Genomic DNA, 8,441 nt, shown 5'->3' on the forward strand with positions numbered 1-8,441 from the left:
TTTCCTTAACTCAACCATAAAGGACATTGTTTTTATTCATCAAACTAAAACTTTACTTAAAAAAACAAACTAAACTAAACTTTGCTAAATACCTTTTTTTTTTTGCCACTAGGATGTACCCGGGCACATCTGGTACACCCTGCATACACACCTATGTTTGTAGGACATTTTCTGTGTTTCAGAATTTCAAAGCAATCATAAGGTAATTGGGGACACATTGGTTGTACATAACTCTTTTAGCACTCACCTAACCTGGTCAGAAACGGCACAGCCTGTTTGGTGCCTCAGTCATATCTAGTACTTGACATGCAATGTAATCTTGCTTAAGGACACAGTGCGTCTGAACACTTACTTTAATGTATTTGACAGCATGCCTGGATGGAGAAGGTACCTCAGCTGTAATAGACTGACATTGCTCCAAGGTGTTGGCCTAAGAATCACACCTGTGTCTGGGGACTCACTTCTTTTTCTCCCGGATAAATTGAGAGTCTTTCGGCTCTTCTGTCTCTGCTAGGAGAAGGGGAAGTTATGGTGGAGCACAATGGAGGAAATGTGTTCTGGTGGGAAGTCGAGATCATTGAGGGAGAAACCCTAAACATACTTAAAGGTAAAAGGTAAAGGTAAAGGATCCCTGGACGTTTATGTCCAGTCAAAGGCGACTATGGGGTTTTGGCACTCATCTTGCCTTCAGGCCAAGGGAGCCATCATTTGTCAACCACAAAGATCTCTGTTCTGCTTAGCAGAATGTGTGGGTCAAGGTCTTTCTTCTTTGGCGATCACTCGTAGTCGATTAAGGTTGTCTTCCATGAACATAGTCTTAACAGTGAGTCCATAAGTGACTGTGGAGGCCAATTCTGAATCCACACGTCCTTCCACAGTGGGGACATTGGTTTCCGGGCAGAAGTTGATCACAGTGTGGATTTGCCAAGCATTCCTTCCTCTTAGCACGTTTCTCCCTTGCGTTTCCATGCACTCTGGCTTCTATCACAGTGCTCCATTGCATCACAAGCCGTTTACTCATGCTGGCCGCATGACCCAGAAAGCTGTTTGTGGACAAACACCAGCTCCCTTGGCCTAAAAGCGAGATGAGCGCCGCAACCCCATAGTCGCCTTTGACTGGATTTAACCGTCCAGGGGTCCTTTACCTTTTACTTTCAAAAAAATGTTTTTGTTTTGTTTTGTTTTTTAAAGAAAGCTGTGCATGTGAAGTTCAGCAGAAGGTGCTACACACAGGGCCGACACATCCATTTAGGTGAACTAGGAAGTTGCCTAGGGCGCCAAAATGGAGGGGGCACTGGCCAGCCTGCCGGGGGGGGGGGGGAGCCTGCTCTTGTGAGAGGTGGCGGCAGGATCCTTGGCATCCATATCACAGTGTTCACCCATTGAACTGTCTGCATGCATCTTGTGATGTAGATGGGGATTTCCATTTGCATCCCCATTCAGAACTTCTGGTCACTGACTAGAGCTGGATCAGGATCATAATATGCCAGTTAGATGAATCACACAGACAGAACTAGATAATTACAAAGGGGTAGGATCCAGTTGGAGAAGGAAGGTACCTGTCAGCAGAAGGGGCAGGTAGGCAATCTTCATTCATTCCCACTGCCTGCTGCAGTCCCCACTTCTCAAAATAAAACCTGCTCCATAGATTTGATGGAGCTGTGGAAGCGTGAGGCTAGGAGTAATCAGTGGCATAGCATGGGTTGCCAGTGCCCGTGGCTGCACAGACAGCGTTAGTGGAAGGGAAGGAAATGGACAGAGTATGCATGCACATTCAACTGCCTAACAGCATTCACATCACCCAGGAGATTGCAGCTGCAGAGATAAGAAAAGAAGAGCTGTTCCATTGTCTAGAGCAGGGGTCCCCAGACTTACTGGGTCGGCGCGGCGGGCCGGAGGGCAGGGGAGTGCGCGCGCAGCGGGCCGGAGGGCGGGGGATTGCGCGCCCGTGCGCATGCGCACACGCACACGGTCGGGGAAAAATCGCCGAAAATCGCTTGTGCGCATGCGTATGGGCCTCCCCCGACCCGGAAGTGCATCGGAAATGACCTCTTCTGGGTCGGGAGAGGCCCATACGCATGCGCACAAAGGATTTTCGGCGATTTTTTGCCAATTTTTAAGATCGTTGCCGCGCCGCGCGCCGTAAGAGCGGGCGGTGGCAGCGGGTGGCGGGGGTCGTCGCGGGCCGGATTGGGAGGCCGATTGGGCCGCATCCGGCCCGGGGGCCGTAGTTTGGGGACCCTGGTCTAGAGAGACCACTTCCTGGTTCGCCCCAAAAAGGTATTTTCAATGGAGCCCAGTGACAGAATCACACAGCTGTATTGAGGCAGCACAGGGGGGGTGTGTTGAAATTTTGCACCCCCTAACAATTTTGTGTCCAGGGCACCTGCCCCTGTGGCCTCCTCCATGCTACAGCACTGGGAGGAATTCCTTCCTTTTCTGCTTCACTGATGGATGTCTTCTTGGCTAGCATCCAAACCGAATTTGATCTGGATAGGCTGTGATCTATTCTTCATCAAAAATCTTCTTCCAAATAACTGTTTTTTTGTGCCAACATGAGAAAAAATAGGTATTTTTGTGCTACTTGTTTTGCCATAATAGTACGTCTGCCGCTCCCAGATGAGTATAGTTGCTTGGAGGAAAAAAATATGAATTGAAGTTTGAAGCCACAAGAGCTTTGACACCAAAGCCTGTGCTTGGCTCTGAACTGAGATGTGCGTCAGCTTTTCAACATCTTCGCTGTGTACTTCCCACTCATTCCCTTTTGAACTGGGAAAGCTGCAGCTTTTAATGATCTCTGATGGATTCTGGAAACTATATCTCAGGTTTATTTATGCCACCTAGAGGATTTTTGTTGAATTGCCTTTACATCCCCAAATAGTAAATGGAGCAGGGGGACCTGCACTTTAGGTGTTCGTTCTCAAACAAACCCTCTCAAATTTCCAGAGAGACAGACATTGGCTGGGGTCCAAAGAGCTATTTTAGGTGCACCCAAGACCACTGAGTTCTGCATGCTAGGTGGGACTTTGGACTTTTGTTCTCCCCATGCCAAGTGACTTCTGAAACTTTCCTCAATTTGAAAAGAGGTTTGGTCTGTGGCAGGAGGATTCAGAAACATGAGTTCAAAGCTCCCTTGACGATTCCCCAAAGAGAGGGTGATTTGCATCCAATAATGATGCAATGGTGTAATCATGATAAAAGACAAGGCGTATTCTATTCTAACAACATTGCAGTTTTTTACTTGGGCAATTCACATTCTAGACCATGAACACCTGAATTCTGCAACCTGCATGTTGTTGTTTAGTCGTGTCCGACTCTTCGTTACCCCATGGACCAGAGCACGCCAGGCACTCCTGTCTTGCACTGCCTCCCGCAGTTTGGTCAAACTCATGTTCGTAGCTTCGAGAACACTGTCCAACCATCTTGTCCTCTGACGTCCCCTTCTCCTAGTGCCCTCAATCTTTCCCAACATCAGGGTCTTTTTCAAGGATTCTTCTCTTCTCGTGAGGTGGCCAAAGTATTGGAGCCTCAGCTTCAGGATCTGTCCTTCCAGTGAGCACTCAGGGCTGATTTCCTTAAGAATGGATAGGTTTGATCTTCTTGCAGTCCATGGGACTCTCAAGAGTCTCCTCCAGCACCAGAATTCAAAAGCATCAATTCTTCGGCGATCAGCCTTCTTTATGGTCCAGCTCTCACTTCCATACATCACTACTGGGAAAACCATAGCTTTAACTATACGGACCTTTGTAGGCAAGGTGATGTCTCTGCTTTTAAAGATGCTGTCTAGGTTTGTCATTGCTTTTCTCCCAAGAAGCAGGCGTCTTTTAATTTTGTGACTGCTGCCACCATCTGCAGTGATCAAGAAGCCCAAGAAAGTAAAATCTCTCACTGCCTCCATTTCTTCCCCTTCTATTTGCCAGGAGGTGATGGGACCAGTGGCCATGATCTTGGTTTTTTTGATGTTGAGCTTCAGACCATATTTTTGTCTGAAGCTCATAATTTGCATGGTTTATGCAACCCGCATAAACCATGCAAATTGAACAACTGCCATAGTGTAACTGTCAACTGCTATTCTAGGCTTGACTCTCTCTGTTCCAGTTCTGTGTAACTTAACAGTCATGAACATCTTTGCCTCTGTGTTTCTGTAACTGAGTCTATGTTTCTGAAACTATATTTTATGAAGAACAATGATTTCATAAAGTCTTCATTAATTAAACAAATAACTCTGCTGAATTAATTACCGCTGCGCGTCAACGGGGACGTCTGGTAACCTTAAATTAGGTAGGTAATTTTCACAAATGAAGGGTTTCCAAACACTTAATTCCCAAATTAAGTTGCAGACAGATTTGCATGTACAGTGGTACCTCTGGTTATGAGCTTAATTCATTCCAGAGGTCCATTCTTAACCTGAAACCGTTCTTAACCTGAGGTACCACTTTAGCTAATGGGGCCTCCCTCTGCTGCTGCGCTGCTGGCGTGCGATTTCTGTTCTCATCCTGAGGCAAAGTTCTTAACCCGAGGTACTACTTCCAGGTTAGCGGAGTCTGTAACCCGAAGTGTTTGTAACCCAATGTGTTTGTTGCGACGAAATCCTTTTCTTCCGTCTTTTCCATTTAAAGAGCTACTAGGGAATCCTGAGGTAAAACTAACCTCCCTCTCTCCCTTTCGCCTTGCTGTAAACCCTTCTACCCCGTGGGCTTGATAGTAATGAGGTTTTTCTTCCAGCACGCGCGGCCAGGTATCATTTGCACCTTTGGGACTATTTATGAGACTTTCCCTTTTGTCCACAGTAAAGGGGTTCACTCTCCCTGAACTTCCCCCACTGCAAAAGATTACCTCTCCGCTGAGGCAACACTGTGACACTTTAGGTTTGTCCTCCTATTCAGCCCCCTCAGTGAGACTCAAAGGCACAAACTAACTATCCATTCTTCTTCTGTAGGAAGTTTTGTCCTTTGCGGTGTCTCCACCTAAACAAGTGTTGATACCTTGCTGGAAAATAATACAGACGACTCTTTACTTGGCACTGAAACGATGAATATTTATTTGCTTCTAGTCATAACGAATACTTTATGGTTTCATGTGTACAGGCTTGGCTTTTGTTATTTCGCCTTTGTCAAACAATCAATGTATATCTCTTTTCCAACCTTTACCTATACCTATCCTAACTATAAGACCTTCTTCTTTTTTTATTAGCCACACACACTCAAACTCCCCCAAACCCTCTGCTGACTGACAAACGGCTCCTCCTCCCTTTTAAACACCAGCATTCCTCCCCTAATAGAATGTTCAGTCAGCCAGCCTTGAGTGTGGGTTAACCCTTGACAGGTCAGGTAAAACAAAAAAACCCAACAAACAACAACAACACACAAATAGTGTTAACCCGTTACATTTGTAACCCGAGGTACTACTGTAATCATTTTTCCAAGTTCAATATGCAGACGGTCCTCTATGGTTTATTCTTGTTTCTCATCTAATTTCACACCAATAGCGTGGTGCTAGGTGGCTTACTCAAGAGCACGCATCCCCAAACCTTGGCCCTCCAGATGTTTTGGACTACAATTCCCATCTTCCCCGATGGTCCTGTTAGCTAGGGATCATGGGAGTTGTAGGGCAAAACATCTGGAGGGCCACAGTTTGGGGATGCCTGCTCAAGAGCCTCAACTGTTGTAAATCCTATGATTCACTAAAATTGGCTTAACAAATCATCATGCTTCTTCTTCTTCTTCTTCTTCTTCTTCTTCTTCTTCTTCTTCTTCTTCTTCTTCTTCTTCTTCTTCTTCTTCTTCTTCTTCTTTTATAAAAAAAGAAACATTTGGAAAACAGTTGCTTTATTTGGACAGTTGTTTATAGCTGTGATTATGCAATATTTAGACCCAAGCATGAAAATCATAACTATTATTAGTAACTCTATGGGTAGAGTTCCTGAAGGAAACCATACTGGTTCTTTGTGACAGAGAGAAAGAGCCCAAGCCAAAAACCTAAACAAACAAACAAACAAACAAATAAATAAATAAATAAATAACCCCGGATATTTCCTTTAAAATGTAAAAAATCCCCACAAATGGGCATGTTGCCCCTCCAAAAGAGGACACGTCTGGGATTTCCCAGACGCACAACAACCCTAGCTGAACAATCACATATTTTAATACCTCTGCCTATTCTCTCCACCATTTACAGTCCTAAAAAAATACCTAAGTGCAAAATTGTGCCACATTAACCTACAGATCCTTGAGCGGATCACTGTTCTACAGCCTGAAAATGAAGCATCTCTTTAATCTCAAAAGATCTGAGCGAGCGTAGCTGGAGGAATGCTATCGCTGACAGGGCTTCACTTTCAGAGTCCTGTAGCCATTTATCTCGATGCATTATTCTTTGCCCATTAGAATTTTGCCTTTAAAGTACCGTCCCCCCCCCCACTGTCGCCCCCACTTTAGTTATGGAAGACATTCCAGGCTGCTGAGATTTAATCATTTCAGCCCTGTGTTTGAAGTTCCGATTAAGAGGTGTTTAAAGCCTGCTATCAATTACTCAGATGGAAACCATATTGAACGCACAGGGAAAGATCTCTGGACTGAATGAAAAAGGTTGCTGTGGATGACTGCAGCAGAAGCTTCAAAGGTTGCAAGGTATCTTATCTAGAGCTAACCAAAACACACCTAATCAACCTCAATGCAAGCGACTGAGGTTCTTTTAAGCAAATGAATGGCCAAAGGAGAACAAGACCCTGTTCCAGCCTAGCATTTGTCATCTGTGGGCAGGTTCTGCAGATTCTGTGGGCAAGACTGCTTAACTCTGAAGCAAGGCCAGCCCACATATGAGGCAAGGTTCAGATGACTGCCTCAGGCAGTAAGATCAACAAGGCCTAATACAGTCATACCTTGTGTTGCGTCCGCTTCATGTTGCGTCTTTTCACATTATGTCCCACGGCAACCTGGAAATACCGTAACGGGCTACTTCCAGGTTTTGCCACTTGCGCATGCGTAGAAGCACCAAATTGCGCTGCGCACCTGCGCAGACGCAGCGCTTCGAGTTGCAGGCATTTCACATTACGGACGGGCCTCCAGAACGGATCCTGTCCATAACACGAGGTACCACTGTATAGATCTTTATTCCCCTCTTACTCCTGTTGTCGATCTTCACTTGTCCCTTCTTCCCTGACAGTGAAGGAGCCTACCACAAGTCACTCAAATACTATACGTTCATTTTCAAAGTAAATAGTTAATGATGTGATGTAGTTAGACTCGGGTTTGTGACATTCATTTCAACAAGTATGGACTCAGTTATACAACTGCAAATATAACATTCTAAGTGTGTTTTACGTGCATTGTACCAATGGGACACTAGATGGCGATGGTGAGCTAATGGCAAATTCAACACAGATATTTCAATGTTTTTAAAAAACATTTTCACAGCATTTAAAATATATATGTAGATTCAGCCCCTATTGCCTGCAAGAAGCATAGAATCACAGCAGGATGGTTTTATTGCTTTCTCATACCCAGCTCTGTTTGTTTGTTTTGAAGTGAATGCCTGTATTAGATCCATCTGTTTGGAATGTGTGTGACAGAGATGGCAGAAAGTTCAATAATTCTGTTAAGACATCAAAGTGGGACCTGGGAGTTCTGGTTATAAACTGGCTGCATGAGAAAGCTTGTGCTCATTCATAGCTCATTGCTCCAAACCCTCAGCCAGAAACCAGCACTATCATTTATTTCTCAACATGACAATACAATATATGAACAACGGTCCACAACACTTAAGCATTTTTCCAGACTTCCCAACGATAAAGTTTACCTTCTTTCCATCTTCTATTTTGTCTTGTTGCTAAAGAAGTTTGCCCCATCAGTGGCTCTTGTTAATGTTTATTTTTTATAGCTGGTCATAGAAGGAACCAGAAATACCCTCCTTGGCTGCCTATAAATCATAGCTGTCAAGTTTTCCCTTTTCTCATGAGGAAGCCTATTCAGCATAAGGGAATTTCCCTTAAAAAAAGGGAAAACTTGACAGCTATGTATAAATGCTGCTGCTGCTGCTGTTTTACTTCCCATGATTTTCATCTAATCATCATCATCATCATCATCATCATCATCATCATCATATTTTATTTATATTCAGCCCTCCCCGGCTAAAGTCAGGCTCAGGGCGGCTAACATCAGATATGTAACTACAATATTCTATACATTATTTTGCTGTCCATTTATAAGTGATGTTTTAAACATCTCATTTACTAAACACAGTAAATGTTTCACCACCCCTCCTTTTTTTCTCATTTAGTTTTTGAAGGTGGTTTTCAATTTTTTAAAAAAATGAAACCAGAACAACAGTATATAAAAAAATGAAACCAGAAATGAAACCAGAACAACAGTATATAAAATGAAGCTGCAGAAGAAGGGTGACATAAGAACATTGAATTATGTAGTAGTAGTAGTAGTAGTAGTAGT

Source organism: Zootoca vivipara, chromosome 8, assembly GCF_965207765.1.
Source record: "Zootoca vivipara chromosome 8, rZooViv2.hap1.1, whole genome shotgun sequence".
NCBI classification, from domain to species: domain Eukaryota; kingdom Metazoa; phylum Chordata; class Lepidosauria; order Squamata; family Lacertidae; genus Zootoca; species Zootoca vivipara.